The 22,189-nt window shown below is 44.2% G+C and overlaps 1 long non-coding RNA gene across 1 annotated transcript; it reads left to right on the top strand.

The window, feature by feature from the left end:
* The first annotated feature begins 6 nt into the window (after positions 1 to 6).
* LOC117530779 lies at positions 7 to 1,198 on the top strand. The gene is made up of 2 exons (XR_004566449.1): positions 7 to 867; positions 1,153 to 1,198. It is a non-coding gene; the product is annotated as an uncharacterized LOC117530779 (long non-coding RNA).
* The last annotated feature ends 20,991 nt before the right edge of the window (positions 1,199 to 22,189 follow it).

The following is a 22,189-nucleotide window of genomic DNA, read 5'->3' on the forward strand; positions in this document are numbered from 1 at the left end:
ACAAGTACTGTGTGATCCACAGTGTTAAAGGAAACAAGTACTGTGTGATCCACAGTGTTAAAGGAAACAAGTACTGTGTGATCCACAGTGTAACAGGAAACAAGTACTGAGTGATCCACAGTGTTAAAGGAAACAAGTACTGAGTGATCCACAGTGTTAAAGGAAACAAGTACTGTGTGATCCACAGTGTCACAGGAAACAAGTACTGAGTGATCCACAGTGTTAAAGGAAACAAGTACTGAGTGATCCACAGTGTTAAAGGAAACAAGTACCGTGTGATCCACAGTGTCACAGGAAACAAGTACTGTGTGATCCACATTGTCACAGGAAACAAGTACTGAGTGATCTGCAGTGGAACACATAACAAGTACTGTGTGATCCACAATCTTAAAGGAAACAAGTACTGAGTCATCCACAGTGTTAAAGGAAACAAGTCCTGAGTGATCCACAGTGTTAAAGGAAACAAGTACTGAGTGATCCACAGTGTCAAAGGAAACAAGTATTGTGTGATCTACAGTGTTAAAGGAAACAAGTACTGAGTGATCCACAGTGTTAAAGCAAACAAGTACTGAGTGATCCACAGTGTTAAAGCAAACAAGTACTATGTGATCCACAGTGTTAAAGTAAACAAGTACTGAGTGATCCACAGTGTTAAAGGAAACAAGTACTGTGTGATCCACATTGTCACAGGAAACAAGTACTGAGTGATCTGCAGTGGAACACAAAACAAGTACTGTGTGATCCATAGTGTAACAGGAAACAAGTACTGAGTGATCCACAGTGTTAAAGGAAACAAGTACTGAGTGATCCACAGTGTTAAAGGAAACAAGTATTGAGTGATCCACAGTGTTAAAGGAAACAAGTACTGTGTGATCACACAGGTTAAAGGAACAATACTGAGTGATCCACAGTGGTAAAGGAAAAAGTACTGTGATCCACAGTGTTAAAGGAAACAGTACTGAGTGATCCACAGTGTTAATAAAACAAGTACTGTGTGATCCACAGTGGTCACAGGAACAAGTACTTGTGATCCACAGTGTAAGGAAACAAGTACTGAGTGATCCACAGTGTTAAGGAAACAAGTACTGTGTGATCCACAGTGTCACAGGAAACAAGTACTGTGTGATCCACAGTGTCACAGCAAACAAGTAGGAGTGATCCACAGTGTTAAAGGAAACAAGTACTGTGTGATCCACAGTGTTAAAGGAAACAAGTACTGTGTGATCCACAGTGTAAAAGGAAACAAGTACTGAGTGATCCACAGTGTAACAGGAAACAAGTACTGTGTGATCCACAGTGTAAAGGAAACAAGTACTGAGTGATCCACAGTGTTAACAGGAAACAAGTACTGTGTGATCCACAGTGTTAAAGGAAACAAGTACTGTGTGATCCACAGTGATAAAGGAAACAAGTACTGTGTGATCCACAGTGTAACAGGAAACAAGTACTGTGTGATCCACAGTGTCACAAGAAACAGGTAGTGAGTGATCCACAGTGTCACAGGAAACAAGTACTGTGTGATCCACAGTGTTAAAGGAAACAAGTACTGAGTGATCCACAGTGTCACAGGAAACAAGTACTGTGTGATCCACAGTGTCACAGGAAACAAGTACTGAGTGATCCACAGTGTTAAAGGAAACAAGTACTGAGTGATCAATCAATCAATCAATCAATTTTTTTATATAGCGCCAAATCACAACAAACAGTTGCCCCAAGGCGCTTTATATGTAAGGCAAGGCCATACAATAATTATGTAAAACCCCAACGGTCAAAACGACCCCTTGTGAGCAAGCACTTGGCTACAGTGGAAAGGAAAAACTCCCTTTTAACAGGAAGAAACCTCCAGCAGAACCAGGCTCAGGGAGGGGCAGTCTTCTGCTGGGACTGGTTGGGGCTGAGGGAGAGAACCAGGAAAAAGACATGCTGTGGAGGGGAGCAGAGATCGATCACTAATGATTAAATGCAGAGTGGTGCATACAGAGCAAAAAGAGAAAGAAACAGTGCATCATGGGAACCCCCCAGCAGTCTACGTCTATAGCAGCATAACTAAGGGATGGTTCAGGGTCACCTGATCCAGCCCTAACTATAAGCTTTAGCAAAAAGGAAAGTTTTAAGCCTAATCTTAAAAGTAGAGAGGGTGTCTGTCTCCCTGATCTGAATTGGGAGCAGGTTCCACAGGAGAGGAGCCTGAAAGCTGAAGGCTCTGCCTCCCATTCTACTCTTACAAACCCTAGGAACTACAAGTAAGCCTGCAGTCTGAGAGCGAAGCGCTCTATTGGGGTGATATGGTACTACGAGGTCCCTAAGATAAGATGGGACTTGATTATTCAAAACCTTATAAGTAAGAAGAAGAATTTTAAATTCTATTCTAGAATTAACAGGAAGCCAATGAAGAGAGGCCAATATGGGTGAGATATGCTCTCTCCTTCTAGTCCCCGTCAGTACTCTAGCTGCAGCATTTGAATTAACTGAAGGCTTTTTAGGGAACTTTTAGGACAACCTGATAATAATGAATTACAATAGTCCAGCCTAGAGGAAATAAATGCATGAATTAGTTTTCAGCATCACTCTGAGACAAGACCTTTCTGATTTTATAGATATTGCATAAATGCAAAAAAGCAGTCCTACATATTTGTTTAATATGCGCTTTGAATGACATATCCTGATCAAAAATGACTCCAAGATTTCTCACAGTATTACTAGAGGTCAGGGTAATGCCATCCAGAGTAAGGATCTGGTTAGACACCATGTTTCTAAGATTTGTGGGGCCAAGTACAATAACTTCAGTTTTATCTGAGTTTAAAAGCAGGAAATTAGAGGTCATCCATGTCTTTATGTCTGTAAGACAATCCTGCAGTTTAGCTAATTGGTGTGTGTCCTCTGGCTTCATGGATAGATAAAGCTGGGTATCATCTGCGTAACAATGAAAATTTAAGCAAAACCGTCTAATAATACTGCCTAAGGGAAGCATGTATAAAGTGAATAAAATTGGTCCTAGCACAGAACCTTGTGGAACTCCATAATTAACTTTAGTCTGTGAAGAAGATTCCCCATTTACATGAACAAATTGTAATCTATTAGACAAATATGATTCAAACTACCGCAGCGCAGTTCCTTTAATACCTTTATACAATGTCCACAGTGTTAAGGGAAACAAGTATTGTGTGATCCACAGTGTTAAAGGAAACAAGTACTGTGTGATCTTGTCAATGAAGACAGTTTCACAGGATTTCTCATGTAAACTGGTGCTTATTGGTGGAATGATAACAATTTTTACCCAAAGGCCATCAATATGGTGTGAAGGCTTTTCGTCCATCCATCCCTCTGTCCCAGTTCTATTACTGCCATAGTGCTCAAATTGACAGGAACATTCTTGGGACACAGACCTTGAACAAAGGTGGTTAACCTTGACCTATTCTAACAGTAATTTAAGCGGTTAAAACGTCACATTCTGTTTCAGTCTGTTCAGTTTTATATATTATTTTTAATGACATGTGTGACAGTCAATCACAGTAGAGGTTCAACGTGATGTCAGCAGCTGGTCTCTTCAAAACTGCTTTATTTTGTGTTTATATGCGTTTGTCATCGATCATGTAAAAGGTGGGGAGAAATAAACTCTTCTAAAACTGAAAATACTGTTTTTATAACCTGGTAATACTTCTGGAGTGATTTAGAAAACATTTTGTGATGTTTGCATGCACGCTGGGCAGCACGGTGGCTTAGTGGTTAGCACTGTTGCCTCACAGCGAGAAGGTCATGGGTTTAATTCCCGCCAGTGGCTTTTCTGTGCGGAGTTTACATGTTCTCCCCGTGTTTGCGTGGGTTTCCTACGGGTGGTGTGGTTTTCTCCCACATCCAAAAACATTTGGGTTAGGTGGACTGGAAACTCTAAAAATTGTCCATAGGTGTGCGAGTGGGTATCAATGTGTTTGTTTGTGTATATGTGGCCCTACGACAGACTGGGGTCCCGTCCAGGGTGAACCCCCACTCTATGACTGCTGGGATAGGTTCCAGCCCCCGCGACCCTTGATTGGAATAAGTGGTTGAACATAAGTGTGTGTGTGTGTGTGTGTGTGTGTGTGTGTGTGTGTGTGTGTGTGTGTGTGTGTGTGTGTGTGTGTGTGTGTGTGTGTGTGTGTGTGTGTGTGAGCACGCACGCTGACTTCCGTAGAACTACCAGAGTGGTGCCAAATGGCACTTCTTCCTTTCATGACCAAGGTGATGCCAAATGGCGGCTGTGAACAGCCCATCTTATCACCAGTGTTATGTAAATGAGGCCATTACGTTCTACTCAGTGGGGGGGTTAGGGAGAAGGACAGCCTCCATCCTCCACAAGGCAAACCCTATAGATGCTGCTTTTACAGATGGGTAGATGAAGATAAACCCATGTCAGCGTGTGCTGCTCAAACTCTATACTAGAGTTTCATTTGAAGGAAATGAAATTTATCCCATGTATACCATGTCACATTTTTAGGCATTGTAGTGGAGGAGAATTTGAACCAGAAACAACACATTAGTTTTATCCACAAAAACGTTTTTTGTTTTGATCACAGTAAGATCATTTGGAATCATCAGCAAACTCAGACATTTTGATCTACAAAATGTCTGAGTTTGCTGATGATTATTATTCCTTGATTTATCCATATTTGATTTAGGGTAACATAATTTGGGGAAAACACATACCCGTCCAACCTCCTTAAAATTTACACACTGCTGAAAGGTTTTTTAAGACTGGCAACTTTTTCGAATTCAACAGAAGCTTCTGCACCACTTTTTAAAAAAAACTGAACATTCTCACAGTATACAATATAAATATTCATCAGATGTGTGGTTTATTTACAAAAACATGTTCTCACCTTTATGTTTACCATCAGCATTTAGAAATGTGTTCATATTAAATTCACAGATTCATTCATATAACAACCAAACAGAATAGTCATCTTCACCTTCCTTTCTATAAAAGCAGGGGTGGTGGCCAAGTGGTTAATGCGCTTGGTTTCAGTGCAGAAGGTTCCGGGTTCAAATCCCACCCCTGCCACATTTCTCCATGTAATGTGGAGTTGCGTCAGGAAGGGCATCCTGCGTAAAACCTGTGCCAATTCAACATGCAGATCCACCCTGGATTTGCTGTGGCGACCCCGAGTGCAAAAACAAGGGAGCAGCCGAAGGGACTTACTTGCCTTCCTTGTTGGGAAAGTGTAGTGACACGGACCCACAACAGGGGGCGTAAATGAACGGACAATGGAAGGAGTCAAATTATAACACTTTACTGTTGTGAATGACACAACCAAACACAGCAGATTCAGAATGTGCAACAGTCAATTAATAAAGGTGTCGTGTGGGCAGGCTCGACGATAGGAGACGCCCGTCTGGAAACGAACCGGAACCACACGATTTCCACCACCACCGAACCCGAGGAATACTGGAGCCGCCAAGTCCCAGAGTCCCCAGATGGCCACCTTCCCGGCGTGTCGGATCTGGTACTGCTGGCAGAAAGCAAAAGACAGTCAGAGGGTGGGTGTGTGAACACCCAGTAACAATCCTGGTGGGAATTCCACCTCCACCTCTCACTCAACACTTTGCAGCGGTCCCTCAGAAGAAAAGAGCGCCGTCTTGCACAGCCTCCACTAAACGAACCGGTACTCCTGCAAACACTCACAATAACAGATTTACAAATATCACAAAAGGCTGAGGATATTACTTCCAGATGAAGATGATAACTCGGCAGTTTGGTGGAGGTGTCTTCCTGCTTTTATACCAGATGTGATGATTAGTGACAGCTGTCACGGATGATGGGTGACAGCTGTCACCACGGCTTGTTCCTGAGGCGGCAGCGCCCTCTCGTGCCTGAAGCCCGCACTTCAGGCAGGGCGCCCTCTAGTGGTGGGCCAGCAGTACCTCCTCTTCAGCGGCCCACACAACAGGACCCCCCCCTCAACGGGCGCCTCCTGGCGCCCGACCAGGCTTGTCCGGGTGGCGACGATAGAAAAATCGGCCAGGAGGGCGGGTCCAGGATGAAGCTCCTCTTCACCCAGGAGCGTCTTCGGGTCCATACCCCTCCCAGTCCACCAATATCGTGATAGCCCCGGCCCATTCGATGGACGTCCAAGAGGCCGGCTCCCCGTCGATACTACGGGCAGGAGCGGCGCTGGACCGGGTGCACAGAGGGGCGAGGTGTGATGTGGTTTTATCATGGAGACATTGAAGACCGGATGGAATCCGCAGTTCAGTCTTGACTTCCTGTTCATGCACCCGGGACAGGGCATCCGATCTTTGGTTTTTGGTCCCGGGGCGGTAGGTGATCCGGAAGTCAAACGGCCGAAAAACAGTGACCAGCGGGCTTGCCTGGGGTCATGTCGCTTGGCGGTCCTGATATACTCCAGGTTCCGGTGGTCAGTGAAAAACCGTGAAAGGCACTGACGCTCCCTCCAGCAGGTGTCTCCACTCCTCAAGAGCCTCTTTCACACCGCAAGGAGCTCTCGATTGCCCACGTCATAGTTCCGCTCTGCTGGGGTCAACCTGCGTGAAAAATAGGCACACGGGTGAAGAACCTTATCGGTTTCTCCGCTCTGGGATAGCACGGCTCCTATCCCTGAGTCAGAGGTGTCCACTTCAACCACAAACTGGCGACCAGGATTGGGCTGCACCAAGACCGGTGCAGTCGAGAACCGGCGTTTTCAACTCCCTAAACGCGGCTTCGCACCGATCCGACCAGGTGAAGGGAACTTTTGGTGAGGTCAGGGCCGTCAGGGGGCTAACTACCTGACTATACCCCTTAATGAACCTCCTGTAGAAATTTGCGAAGCCGAGGAACTGTTGCAGCTTCATACGGCTTGTAGGTTGGGGCCAGTCTCTCACCGCTGCGACCTTGGCCGGATCCGGGGCGACGGAGTTGGAGGAGATGATAAACCCCAGGAAGGACAAAGAAGTGCGGTGAAACTCACACTTCTCGCCCTTCACAAACACCGGTTCTCCAACAAACCGCTGCAGGACCTGACGTACATGCCGTACATGGGTCTCAGGGTCCGGAGAAAAGATGAGTATATCATCCAGATATACAAAGACGAATCGGTGCAGGAAGTCCCGCAAGATGTCATTAACCAAAGCTTGGAACGTCGCGGGGGCATTAGTGAGGCCGAACGGCATGACCAGGTACTCAAAATGACCTAACGGGGTGTTAAATGCCGTCTTCCATTCGTCTCCCTTCCGGATCCGAACTAGGTGGTATGCATTCCTAAGATCCAACTTTGTGAAGATTTTGGCTCCATGCAGGGGGGTGAACACTGAATCCAACAAAGGCAACGGGTATCGGTTGCGAACCGTGATCTCGTTCAGCATTCGATAATCAATGCATGGACGAAGACCGCCATCTTTTTTGCCCACAAAAAAGAAACCTGCTCCCATCGGAGAGGTGGAGTTACGGATCAGCCCGGCAGCTAAGGAGTCCCGGATGTAGGTCTCCATTGATTCGCGCTCAGGTCGGGAGAGGTTGTACAGCCTGCTGGACGGGAACTCCACACCTGGCAACAAATCGATGGCACAATCATATGGACGGTGCGGGGGAAGAGTGAGTGCCCGATCCTTGCTAAAAACGTCAGCAAGATCGTGGTACTCAACCGGCACCGCCGACAGATTGGGGGGAACTTGGACGTGCTCCTTAGCCTGGGAACCGGGAGGAACCGAGGATCCCAAACACATCCGATGGCAGGTTTCGCTCCACTGTACCACCACCCCGGACGGCCAATCAATCCGGGGATTGTGTTTCATCATCCAGGGGAACCCCAGAATCACACGGGAGGTAGAAGGAGTCACAAAAAACTCAATCTCCTCCCTATGATTCCCTGACACTACCAGAGTTACTGGTGGTGTCTTGTGTGTGATTAAAAGGAGTAGGGTGCCATCTAGTGCTCGCACCTGCAATGGTGTAGGTAGCGCCACCAGAGGGAGCCCTACCTCCCTGGCCCATCTGCTGTCTAACAGATTCCCTTCTGACCCTGGGTCTACCAGTGCTGGGGCCTGAAGGGTTAAATTCCCACTAAGGATTGTAACTGGGAGTCGTGCAGCAATATGTGTGTGTCCCACGTGAATTTCTTGGCCCACCCTAAGCCCAGTCTCTAGGGGCGGGCGTTGGTGTTTAACCGTTCAGGGCATTGCTCAATTGATGCTCCATTGAGCCACAAACAAAACACGCCCCACCTCCTCTGTCTATTAGGTGGTCTAAATGTGGCCCTGCTCGTGTCCATAGCTTCGTCAGCGGGGGGAGCTGTCGCCCCACGGGACGTAGAGGCCAGGGAGCGTGGGAAGGGCGGACCTTTCTCGGACCCGGAAGGAAGAGGGACAGCGCGCGCCCGGCCACGTCCTTCGTCTCGTTCCCGACGGCATTCCTCCAACCGATTGTCTAACCGTATAACGAGATCAATAAGCCCATCTAATTCCCGCGGTTCATCCTTGGCCACTAGGTGCTCCTTTAGGACTGACGACAGTCCGTTTACAAAGGCGGCGCGGAGCGCAGCGTTATTCCAGCCGGACCTCGCAGCCGCGATGCGGAAGTCGACTGCATAAGCAGCTGCGCTTCGGCGCCCCTGTCTCATCGACAGCAGCACAGTTGAAGCGGTCTCTCCCCTGTTAGGGTGATCAAACACAGTTCTCAACTCCCTCACAAACCCAGTGTATGTGTGAAGGAGCCATGAATTTTGCTCCCAAAGCGCCGTAGCCCAAGCGCGTGCCTCTCCCCGAAGCAGAGTAATCACATAAGCTATTTTGCTTGCGTCTGACGCGTACATGACGGGACGTTGTGTGAAGATGAGCGAACACTGCATAAGAAAGTCCGCGCACGTCTCCACACAACCTCCGTACGGCTCAGGAGGGCTTATGTATGCTTCAGGGGATGGTGGGAGGGGTTGTTGAACCACCACTGGAACATTAATATCTAGCACAGGATCGACAGGAGGAGGAGCTGCAGCAGCGCCCTGAGTGCTTGCCGCCACTTGCGCGGTTCAGGTGGATGTTTTGCTCGGCTATTTGATCCATTCGAGCCGTAAAGGCGGTGAGAATATGCTGTAGCTCACCAATCACGCCTCCTGCAGATGCCTGCGCTCCCTGCTCTCCCATTGGTTGTTCAACAGCCTGGTGACGCCCCTCGGAGTCCATGACGCTGGCCGAGATATCCTGTTGGGAAAGTGTAGTGACACGGACCCACAACAGGGGGCGTAAATGAACGGACAATGGAAGGAGTCAAATTATAACACTTTACTGTTGTGAATGACACAACCAAACACAGCAGATTCAGAATGTGCAACAGTCAATTAATAAAGGTGTCATGTGGGCAGGGTCGACGATAGGAGACGCCCGTCTGGAAACGAACCGGAACCACACGATTTCCACCACCACCGAAACCCGAGGAATACTGGAGCCGCCAAGTCCCGGAGTCCCCAGGTGGCCACCTTCCCGGCGTGTCGGATCTGGTACTGCTGGCAGAAAGCAAAAGACAGTCAGAGGGTGGGTGTGTGAACACCCAGTAACAATCCTGGTGGGAATTCCACCTCAACCCCTTACTCAACACTTTGCAGCGGTCCCTCAGAAGAAAAAGAGCGCCGTCTTGCACAGCCTCCACTAAACGGACCGGTACTCCTGCAAACACTCACAATAACAGATTTACAAATATCACAAAAGGCTGAGGATATTACTTCCAGATGAAGATGATATCTCGGCAGTTTGGTGGAGGTGTCCTTCCTGCTTTTATACCAGATGTGATGATTAGTGACAGCTGTCACGGATGATGGGTGACAGCTGTCACCACGGCTTGTTCCTGAGGCGGCAGCGCCCTCTCGTGCCTGAAGCCCGCACTTCAGGAAGGGCGCCCTCTAGTGGTGGGCCAGCAGTACCTCCTCTTCAGCGGCCCACACAACATTCCTTTTTATAAAACTAAAGATGGTCTGTTTTCCATCAGATATTGTGTCGTACAAATATGGAATGATAAAGAAATGTAACCGAGAGCTCATCAAACTATTTGGAATATTTCAGAGCTATAGACAGAGGCTCTATAAACAGAGCAAAAAGTAGGGGTGAGAGGGGACACCCCTGCTGTGTGCTGCGGGTGAGAGGAAAAGGTGGAGAGATTTCAGTATTTGTTCTTCTAACACTAACTTGAGCGGCAGAATACAGTAGGTGAATCCATGAGATAAATTTAGGGACAAATTTAAATTTCTGCAGAACTATAAATAAATACTGCCATTGCACTCTGTCAAATGCCTTCTCCACGTCCATGGAAATAACCATTTCAGGATGAAGAGAGGCAGATCGAGACAACATCACATTTAAAGCCTATGAATATTATATGATAATTGATGACCGAGAATGACAGGAAATCTGGGAGGCAGACCTGAAGTTAGCGTGCCAGCACCTTTCCCAGTCAAGGCCCCTGACGCTTGCCCGACTTGCTGCACTCTGATGCAGTATGCTGCGGCAGTCACTCGCACTCACACAGTGTTTTTGAATGTTTGCCTTAATGTTCATGTGAAGTTCACGTAATTAATGTGTGATGGAGATTTTGAACATTTCAAAATTTTCCTTGCGCAAGTGCACGAAGCTGCGCACAGTTTACAATGGTTTACAATGAGTTTGAGACAAGTTTACTCTCGTGCACGGTAGAGTGCATGCAAGTGCGTGGATCAAAGTCGTGCAAGTATCAAGGGCCTTAACATCAACGTTAAGCACACTAATGGGTCTGTAACTGCCACATAAATTGGGCAGTGGTGGGCACAGTTCCGATAATCCGCTAACAGATAATTATCTAAGATAATGTTTTCATTATCAGATTATCTATTTAGATAACTTTAAAAACCATTATCAGACTAATTAGCTTCCGATAACGTAATAAACAAAGCTTAACAGCTACAAACATTTTTAAATACAGTTGAGCACCTACCTGTTAAAAGTTTCATAGCAGATGTATAGTTCTACCCTCTGCAAACAGAAGAGAGCTGCTTCTAAGAGAAACTGCTCTATTCTCAACAGACAAAGGAGAACTGGTCACAAAAAAAAAAAAATCCTTTAACACCATACTGATACGCTGGCAATATCACCCAAGTCATCCAGAGGTATACACTTTTAACTTATGGTTCAAATTTTAACCAAATGAATTTTGGACAAGTTATTTAAAATTACTGTCACATCTGAAGTTTTATAAAGTGAAAATATCAGATATATGTTTTAGTTTTAAAGTAATGCGCTAATGTTTAAGGTTTTAGTGAGCACATGCTGTGCCCAGCAGTGCATTATTGGGTAGGATAGGGTAATCTCAGTACGTTCACGACAGGACAAATGCATTTCAGACACTCTGTTCAGGCTCCACGGGCAACAGCATTAAACTCTAGTGCCTAAAACTCTTGTGAATATTCTCTGGGTTTATTGTGTTTGCGTTTGTTAAACTCCATGCATCTTAAATGTAGCAGACAGGGATTATCTGGAATTTTGTTTTGGCAAGTTTTCAAGGCCTCTACTGCCCTCTACTGGCCAGTAGTGTTCATGGCAGTTCATGGCAGTATTCGTCCTGAAGCTGGGCAGACACTATGATATTTTTAATCACTGTACTCGGTTGCGACCATATGATCGGTGATCAGGAGGTGGTCGTGAGAAGTTAAACGCAGCTTGTTACTCCATGTACGCTACACGATACAGGACACACGATTAACCTAAAACTCGGTCCAAAAAATTCTCGCATGAATGAAAAATCATCTGAAAAAAGGTCAAAACTCGCCCCTGTAAACCCAGCTTAAGTACTGAACATCTGGCACCAGTAGATCATGACAGTATTCTATTATATATTTTTGACACAGGTTATATCAGACGGTTATCTAATTACAACTTGGCTTTTTTTTTTTTTTGAAAATGCCTTTTTTTTTACAAATAAAAAATGGAATGTTTTACAAAAGCACATTTATCTGTAAACACCAACACACGACACACCTCACATTAACATGTTGGTTTACATAATGTATGAGTCAAACCAATCAGTGTTTAGCAGAGGCACATTTTACCCAGTATCCTTTGTGATCTGTCTGTGTTTGTTACAAAACTTCAGAATTAGTGCATTATTCAACATAAAAGATATGTTATATTTTAACTTTGTACATATGACCAGAATTGACAGTATTCTATCAGTATTCATTTATTTATACACTAAACCATAACTCAGCATTGGTTTATTTTCCAAGACCTCTTCCACCTCACGGCATCATTGTGATTGAGCAGAGAGGTGAGCTTTGTAGCGCTTCTCAGCTTGTGTCTCTATTGGAAAAATGTGGCAAATAGGAGCTTCAGCAGGGAACAGGATGCTCAAGCCATAAATGCTGACTCATTTTTGGGTCTGTTGTTGTTTTTGATGCTTCCAAAAGCAATTGTGGTGTTAAAATTCCAAAATCAGCTCAATAGTAGTTGCAAGTGTACCAGAGAAATATTGGAATTTGTCGGTTAACTGTAACTTCCGATTACATTTCGGATGGTTTATCTATATCAAAGATAACTTTTAGGTTATCTGTTATTGAAGTTAATTTTTTGGTTATCTGTGCCCACCACTGAAATTGGGGTCCTTGTCTAACTTTAATATAATTATACCAAAGCATGGCTTCACATTGGTGGTCAGGACTCCCTTTTCTAATGAATCATGAAAAACATTTAATAATAAAGTAGCAAGCTCTGCAGTAATTAAAAAAATACTCCACGGGGGAATCCCTGGGACGAGAGATTGTTATTTTGCATTAAAGAGATGTAGGAGGGTGCATGGTGCAAAGAATAAGCACATAACACCAACAATAAACAACCCAAATAATACAACACTTAATTCAAGTTGGAAAAGTTGTTCCCAACCTTAGTGGGACTTCTGGCTCTGAGAAGGAAGTCTCTCATAGTCTGGACAGTAGTAGCTGAGTGCAGCCGTAAGCAGGCCTGCACTGTGGTCATCAGTCATGGTGGATCTGTATTTTGACTTAATGATTTTTATATGTAGTTCTTGGGTTTGTAAGAGTAGAATGGGAGGCAGAGCCTTCAGCTTTTCAGGCTCCTCTCCTGTGGAACCAGCCTCCCAATTCAGATCAGGGAGACAGACACCCTCTCTACTTTTAAGATTAGGCTTTAAACTTTCCTTTTTGCTAAAGCTTATAGTTAGGGCTGGATCAGGTGACCCTGAACCATCCCTTAGTTTATGCTGCTATAGACGTAGACTGCTGGGGGGTTCCCATGATGCACTGTTTCTTTCTCTTTTTGCTCTGTATGCACCACTCTGCATTTAATCATTAGTGATCGATCTCTGCTCCCCTCCACAGCATGTCTTTTTTCCTGGTTCTCTCCCTCAGCCCAACCAGTCCCAGCAGAAGACTGCCCCTTCCTGAGCCTGGTTCTGCTGGAGGTTTCTTCCTGTTAAAAGGGAGTTTTTCCTTCCCACTGTAGCCAAGTGCTTGCTCACAGGGGGTCGTTTTGACCGTTGGGGTTTTACATAATTATGTATGGCCTTGCCTTACAATATAAAGCGCCTTGGGGCAAACTGTTTGTTGTGATTTGGCGCTATATAAAAAATTGATTGATTGATTGATATGTGAAAAGGCAGACTCACACAAAATGATGATCCAAAAGTGAAGTCAATTCTGTGTAGTTTGTCTGAGGTTGGGGTGTTTCTCTTTCTGCCTCCATTGCCTCATACCACCTGTTGCTACAACTGTTTGCACACACAAGTGCCTGAAAGACAAAGTGTGTGCTGTGCAAACCTATCGCACCCTCTCGTGGCAGGTGCCAGCCAAATTCCAGGTGACACACACAAACACCTAACACCACTCGCATGGCACTTGTGTGGCCAGTCACACTCATGGCACGACAACAGACTGCAGACAATCACTTTTGTACTCGCAGAGAAATTTGTCTAAGTCCCACACGGGTGTGGCTTTGGTGTGTGCACAAGATGACAGATGTGTCCTCCCAGTGGAAATCTGTGGATCTGGACAGTCCAGCCGGACACTACGTACTCTGTTTGGACAGACATGGACAAACAACTCCCCACTGTGACGCGCGAATGTCTGTTTGCTGTTATCTAATGGACATAAATAAAACATATATCACTTGTGGCAACACACTGCAGCAAGTCACAGTGCGCACGCAGGCTGCTCCCAGGTTGAAACAGACCATCAGAACATGCAGCAGGCGATCTCATTGTAACGTCACCAATGTGAGCTCTGTTCCACATGACGTGGTGTCCCGCGTCGGATCATATTTGTATTGTTTGCTTGATAATGCAGTGTTTTTATTTGGTGTGTGATTTTTTATTTTTTTGTAATACTTCCATGCCCTTCCTGAGGCAGATTCCCGCAGCTTTCAAAGAATAGCTCCATAGCTTAGTGGTAAAGTCTCTGACTGGCAATCAGAGCTTTTGGACGGCGTGAGTTTGCGTCCAGTGGGTCGTATGTTTTTTTCCACATAAGTGGCGCGATGTGGTCCCACAGGTACCAACTGTTTTTTAATATTTCCTCCATGTAAGCGGCGCGATGTGCCGCAGCTGGCACTGCGTGTTCCTGCCTGAAAGACACTGGCATGTGCACAAACTCTCACACTGGGTTTGTGCACACCTGCCCATCGGCGTGATGTTTTGTGGTGCGCTAATTTCAAATTGTTTTGCACTGTTTCGCCATTTTGTCTAAACGCCATCCAAACTTCACACTATGTTTGAAGGGGCCATTAAGATGGCTGTAGTTGGTGGGGGGGGGTGGTCTGGGGAGCTGAAGTCCCCAGAAGCTGAAGGGTTTAGCCATGCTAATGCTCCCCAGAATCATTTTAATGAGAAAAAAGTGTGAAGGAGCTAAATGACATGGTGATATGGTGAGAGGCTTGCTCGTTCATATCAGTGACATTTGCATATTATTAATTAAATTAACCCTCTGGTGCCAATGCTATCGTATACAATGGCTAAGACCAAGCTTTACTAAATTATAAATAACTTTTTAATGATATGAGATTGAAACATACTCTTTTTTTTTTTTTAGGCTGAAAAGTTAACTCCGCGGACTTTCGAGCCAGACATTGGCCATCTTTGAACTCCTCATAGAAGCTGTGTGATGACGTGCGCAATGTGAGTGTCCAATCGGATTTGGTTCACCGTCACATGGTTTTCCAAAATCCAGATTGATCTCACATGAAAAGCCAAGATCGTTTTCAGGAGTGATATGTTACTAGTTGGCCCGTTTGAATAACCCCCTGGGTGCTCCAATGAGTACATACTATCGGGCTCCAAATGTGCCCTGCGCCATTACGCAACAGCGATCACTGAAAGCAGATGGAGCAGACGAAGAGCCTCTGATGACAATCTCACATGCAGAAACAAAGAGTGAGTAACTATCAGGATTGCTCCACTAGTTGCTCCACTGAGTCAGCACTTTTAAAAGTTCATAATGATATTACTCTGTCGGTGGATGCAGGGAATCCCGCTGTGCTGGTTCTGTTGGACCGCACAGCAGCCTTTGATACTGTGGATCATGCAGTACTTGTCTCCGGTTAGAACATTTTATTGGCATTCAGGGTACTGCACTTAAGTGGTTTGGATCATATTTGCTGAAAGGAGCTTTTTCTGTCATGATTGGGGACCACTCCTCATCAACTGCTCATCTGTCTTGTGGAGTGCCGCAGGGGTTCTGTCCTTGGGCCGATTCTATTTTTTTGTACATTCTGCCATTGGGGTCACTTATAACCCAGCACAACCTGTCCTTTCATTGGTATGCAGATGATCTGCAAATCTATCTGCCTGTGAGGACTAATGGAAGTGATGCTTTGTCATCATCATTTAATTGTATTCGTGATGTAAAGCAGTGGCTGTCTCAAAACTTCCTTACCTGAATGATGGTAAAACTGAGATCATGGTGTTTTAGCGCTCTGGCATACCAAATGAGGTAACACCAAATTTTGGTGCTTTGGCTAACTATGTAAAACCAGCTGTCAAGAATTTGCGAGTGATATTTGACAGCTGTTTGAGGTTTGATCAACAGATAAACTCTGTTGTCAAAGCTAATTTTTTTCAACTTCGCCTTTTGGCTAAAATAAAACACTTTCTCAGTAGACATGATCTTGAGACAGCCATTCATGCTTTCATCAGCTCCAGACTTGATTATTGTAATGCACTTTATTCGGGCATTAATCAGTCGTCTCTTGCACGTCTCCAGTTGGTGCAGAATGCTGCTTGCTCGTCTTTTAACAAACACTTTTAGACGTGAGCATATTACGCCCGTCCTGTACTCAGTCCACTGCTTCCAGTTCATTTTAGAATTGATTTTAAAATTTTAATGTTTGTTTTTGAAGCTATTTATGGCCTTGCACCTCCCTACTTGTCCTGAAATTTAACTTTGCGCACCTACAGTAGGACATTAAGGGTGTCTGGCCAGCTTTACTTAGATGTTCCAAGGTCAAGATATAAACGCTGGGGTGATCATGCTTTCACGGTAGCCAGCCCAGACTGTGGAACGAGCTACCTCTTGAGTTACGTACTATTCCTGACCTAGCACTTTTTAAATCTAAGTTAAAGACTTATTTATTTAAACTGGCTTTTTAACACTTAGTGGGGAGGTGACATGTTCTGTTATTTTTATGTTCTTTTTTATGTGTTGTTTTAAAATTTTATTCTATATGTGTTTTATTTTTGTGAATTTGTGTTTTTAATGTTAAGCACTTTGGACACCAGTCAGTGCTGTAAAGCGCTTTATAAATAAATGTTGATTGATTGATTGATTGACTAGTTTGCATGTGAATGTTACTGGATAACTCTGTTGCTTTTACCATGAAGACAAAAAAATTGCATAGACCAGTTTGTATATATTGTTCAAAATGTGCATTTGTGTTTATTGTTTGAACCTTTTTGTTGTACAGTCTTTCACACAAGACCTCAAATTACCTTTATAAAGTGTCAAAACAGTTGTTTATTATAGTTTGCTGTGTGTTTTGAATAAATGTGTGTGGAAAATTATGTTTCCGCTTTACTTTTCCTTCCTTATTTTTGATTATCAACCTTGATTACACTTATAAAACACCACAAAAGCATATATATTATGAAAGCACAGGTTGTCTTGAAAAAAGAGACATAAAACGTGATTGTGAGATGCAGGGAGAGCTGTTAACAGCAATAATAAAACATTTATGCCAGGCGAGTGAACTGTCCAAAAAATGCCCTCGGACCTTAGAGGGTTAGAAATATGAGTACAATAGTGCCATCTGCTTCTTTTATGTTGAAACAGAACTAACAGGATCAACTTTTAAGGTAGACTGAGAACTGTGAATATCATAACCAACAGCCTGTGAGGATATTATCAGAGTACTATCACCTGGAAAATGTATTTGACCATTGAATCCTCCCAGGAGGAGAAGTAATAGTACTAAACGCCTCCACTCCCTCTGAAGAGGCAAAAATGTGCTCCCGGTTGCTGATTGTCACTGTCACCCTGAGGTGGGTGGGGTAAAATGTTCCAAGCTCCACACCTTGCTTGTACAGGAGCCCATTGAAACACACGGATTAAATGTTGCTCACCTCTTTGCCACCGCTGCACTGAAGAACATGAAAATTCTTATCCTGTGTCCCTTAAAAGATTTTGAGACTTTGTCCACTTCAAGACCATCTCTTTCTCAATATATTGGTGAAACCTCACATTCACGGTCGTGGCCGCTCACCTGGTTGTGGTTTGAGCTGAAGACTATGGTGAGCATGGTCCAACTCCCGCAGGCACAGGGAGCAGGTGTCCAAGTAGGTCAGAGAACGTCCTCGCCTTTCCAGGAGTCCATTTGGACATTTGGTGTTTTGAAATGGCTGATTGCTCTTGTTCTCAGTGTGAAAATCCAAACGCATTGATGAGCGCAAGGTTTGTGAGTGTGGAACATCTTTGTGTCCTCAGGAATTGGCAGGGCCACTGCTCTGGCGTTGGCACGCTATGGGGCAAAGGTCACAGCACTAACACGCACGCACGCAGACTGACCTGGACACACTGATAGCAGGGAGGTACGAGACATCACACTCACACAGGTTTGAAAGTTCCCCTGCAGATGGAGGCCCACTCTGCAGAACCACCCAATCCTACAGTTTGAATGGTGATAGATGAGTGTGGACGTGTCACGGCAGCACGGTGCAGTGGCTCAATGGCTGCGAGTGCAGCAGTCTGAGTTTCTGCACTCATGATTCAGGTCATAACGTGGCCTCCACCACAGATCATTTACCACCTCTGTTTTCACAAATCAAATCAAATCAATTTTATTTATATAGCGCCAAATCACAACAAACAGTTGCCCCAAGGCGCTTTATATTGTAAGGCAAAAGCCATACAATAATTACAGAAAAACCCCAACGGTCAAAACGACCCCCTGTGAGCAAGAACTTGGTGAAACAGTTGATTGGGTTGATTTTACTTGTTGATTTTGTCCACGGTGGTTGATTTTATTGATTGATTTTGTCCACGGTGGGTTGATTTAACCAAATGATTTTGTCCATGGTGGGTTGATTTTATTAATTGATTTGTCCACAGTGGACTGATTTTATTGATTGATTTTGACCACAGTGGATTGATTTTATTGACTGATTTTGTCCACGTTGGGTTGATGTTTACTGATTGATTTTGTCCACAGTGGGTTGATTTTATTAATTGATTTTGTCCAAGGTGGGTCTGTTTTATTTGCTAATTTTGCCCAAAGTGAGATCTGTTTTATTTATTGATTTTGCCCATGGTGCACTGGTTGTATTTACTAATTTTGTCCATGGTGGATCAGCTTACTTACTGATTCGCCCACGGTGGATTGGGTTTATTTGTTGATTTTGTCCACGGTGGGTCAGTTTATGTACTGGTTTTTCCATAGTTGGTAGGTTTTATTTGCTGATTTGCCCAAGGTCGATCATTTTTATTTACTGATCACAGTTAATTGTTTTATTACTGATTTTGTCAATAGTGGGCCAGTTTAATTTACTGATTTTGCTCAAAGTGGATCATTTTGATTTACTGAGGTTTTTCCATGGTTAATTCTTTTATTTACCGATTTTGTCCATATTGGGATAGTTTTATTTATTGATTTTGTCTGTGGTTGATCAGTTGTATTTGCTGATTTGGCCACGGTGCATCGGTATTATTTACTGATTTTGTCCACAGTGGGCTAGTTTTCAATCAATTTCAATCAATCAAATTTTATTTATATAGCGCCAAATCACAACAAACAGTTGCCCCAAGGCGCTCATATTGCAAGGCAAGCCATACAGTAATTACAGAAAAACCCAACTGTTAAAACGACCCCCTGTGAGCAAGCACTTGGCGACAGTGGGAAGGAAAAAACTCCCTTTTAACAGGAAGAACCCTCCAGCAGAACCAGGCTCAGGGAGGGGCAGTCTTCTGCTGGGACTGGTTGGGGCTGAGGGGCGAGAACCAGGAAAAAGACATGCTGTGGAGGGGAGCAGAGATCACTCACTAATGATTAAATGCAGAGTGGTGCATACAGAGCAAAAAGAGAAAGAACCACTCAGTGCACCATGGGACCCCCCAGCAGTCTAAGTCTATAGCAGCATAACTAAGGGATGGTTCAGGGTCACCTGATCCAGCCCTAACTATAAGCTTTAGCAAAAGGAAAGTTTTAAGCCTAATCTTAAAAGTAGAGAGGGTGTGTGTCTCCCTGATCCGAATTGGGAGCTGGTTCCACAGGAGAGGAGCCTGAAAGCTGAAGGCTCTGCCTCCCATTTCTACTCTTACAAACCCTAGGAACTACAAGTAAGCCTGCAGTCTGAGAGCGAGCGCTCTATTGGGGTGATATGGTACTATGAGGTCCCTAAGATAAGATGGGACCTGATTATTCAAAACCTTATAAGTAAGAAGAAGAATTTTAAATTCTATTCTAGAATTAACAGGAAGCCAATGAAGAGAGGCCAATATGGGTGAGATATGCTCTCTCCTTCTAGTCCCTGTTAGTACTCTAGCTGCAGCATTTTGAATTAACTGAAGGCTTTTCAGGGAACCTTTAGGACAACCTGATAATAATGAATTACAATAGTCCAGCCTAGAGGAAATAAATGCATGAATTAGTTTTTCAGCATCACTCTGAGACAAGACCTTTCTAATTTTAGAGATATTGCGTAAATGCAAAAAAGCAGTCCTACATATTTGTTTAATATGCGCTTTGAATGACATATCCTGATCAAAAATGACTCCAAGATTTCTCACAGTATTACTAGAGGTCAGGGTAATGCCATCCAGAGTAAGGATCTGGTTAGACACCATGTTTCTAAGATTTGTGGGGCCAAGTATGTGTACAAAGTATGGGGGGGCCAAGTATGCCAGCCCCACAAAAACCTACGTTGGGCTGGTTTTATTTCCTGATTTTGCCACTCTGGGTCAGTTTTATTTGTTGATTTTGCCCACGGTGGATCGGCTTTATTTACTAATTTTGTCCATGGTGGATTGGCTTTATTTGCTCATTTTGTCCAAGGTGGATCGGCTATATTTGCTAATTTTGTCCATGGTGGATCGGCTATATTTGCTAATTTTGTCCATGGTGGATCGGCTTTATTTACTAATTTTGTCCAAGGTGGATTGGCTATATTTGCTAATTTTGTCCATGGTGGATCGGCTATATTTGCTAATTTTGTCCATGGTGGATCGGCTATATTTGTTGATTTTGCCCACGGTGGATCAGCTTTCTTTGCTAATTTTACCCATGGTGGGTTGGTTTTATTTACTGATTTTGTCCACAGTGGTCAGTTTTATTTACTGGTTTTACCCATGGTTGGTAGGTTTTATTTACTGATTTTGCCCAAGATCAATCATTTTTATTTACTGATCACAGTTAATTGTTTTATTTACTGATTTTGTCAATAGTGGGACAGTTTTATTTACTGATTTTGCTCAAAGTGGATCATTTTGATTTACTGAGGTTTTTCCATGGTTAATTGTTTTATTTACTGATTTTGTCCACAGTTGATCAGTTGTATTTCCTGATTTTGTCCACAGTGGGCTCGTTTTATTTATTTATTTTGTAAACGGTGTGTCAGTTTTATTTACTGATTTTGCCCACTGTGGGCTGGATTTATTTTCTGATTTTGTCCATGGTTGATCAGTTATATTTAATTATTTTCACCCAAGGTGGTTCTTTTTTATTTAGTGATTTCGCCAGGGTGGTTCAGTTTATTGATTGATTTTGTCCATGGTGGGCTGGCTTTATTTACTGATTACAGTTTGGTGAATTTTAAGTGTTAATCTTCTTTTCAAATATGTGAAAATGAAACAGACACACTTTGTCTCAAAGCCAGACCTCAGTGTGCTTCTGCCGTGCCAGAAAGCTGAGACTTGTGACAGCAAATAGTCGACGGTCAGGTCTGGTCACATGTTTGCAGTGATACATCTGAGGTTTGTTTTCTCTGCATAGAAAAATGCTCTGAATTTGATTACACAACACTCCAAAAGAATGCTCCATTGTGGGGAAACGGCATGTTTATGCACAGAAACAGAGAAGGACAATACATGTCTTATCTGTATGTCTTCAGCATGGACGGTGGCGCCACAGTGCACATTTACATAGTCATCGTGACTTGCTGGGGACTTTGTCCCACCTCTGCATCTGCAACATATTTCTGCAGACCTTAAAAGATCTGAGCCTCCTGAGAAGGTACAGTCGGCTCTGACTTTTCTTCTACACAGCGTCTGTGTTTACAGTCCAGTCCAGTTTGTTGTCTATGTGGACACCCAGATACTTGTAATAGTCTACAATATCCATGTCATTTCTATTAATGGTTACTGGGTTTGGATGGGTCTTCCATCTTTTGAAGTCCACCACCAGCTCCTTCATCTTAGATACACTGAGCTGCAGGTGGTTGAGTTTACACCACTCTACAAACCTGTCCACCACACTCCTGTACTCAACCTCCTGGATACTGCCGATGCAGCCCACAATGGCAGAGTCATCTGAAAATTTCTGTAGGTAGCAGGACTGTGACCAGAACCTGAAGTCTGAGATGTAGAGTGTGAACAGAAAGGGAGACAGGGCCATCCCCTGGGGTGCCCCCGTGCTGCTCCTGATGGTGCCAGATGTAATGTCTCGAAGCCTCACATACTGCAGATGGCCTGTGAGGTAGTTGATAATCTAGACCACCAATGGAGCCTCCACCTTCATGTCCCATATCTTATCACTGAACAAGTCAGGCCGG

Source organism: Thalassophryne amazonica, chromosome 18, assembly GCF_902500255.1.
Source record: "Thalassophryne amazonica chromosome 18, fThaAma1.1, whole genome shotgun sequence".
Taxonomy (NCBI): Eukaryota; Metazoa; Chordata; class Actinopteri; order Batrachoidiformes; family Batrachoididae; genus Thalassophryne; species Thalassophryne amazonica.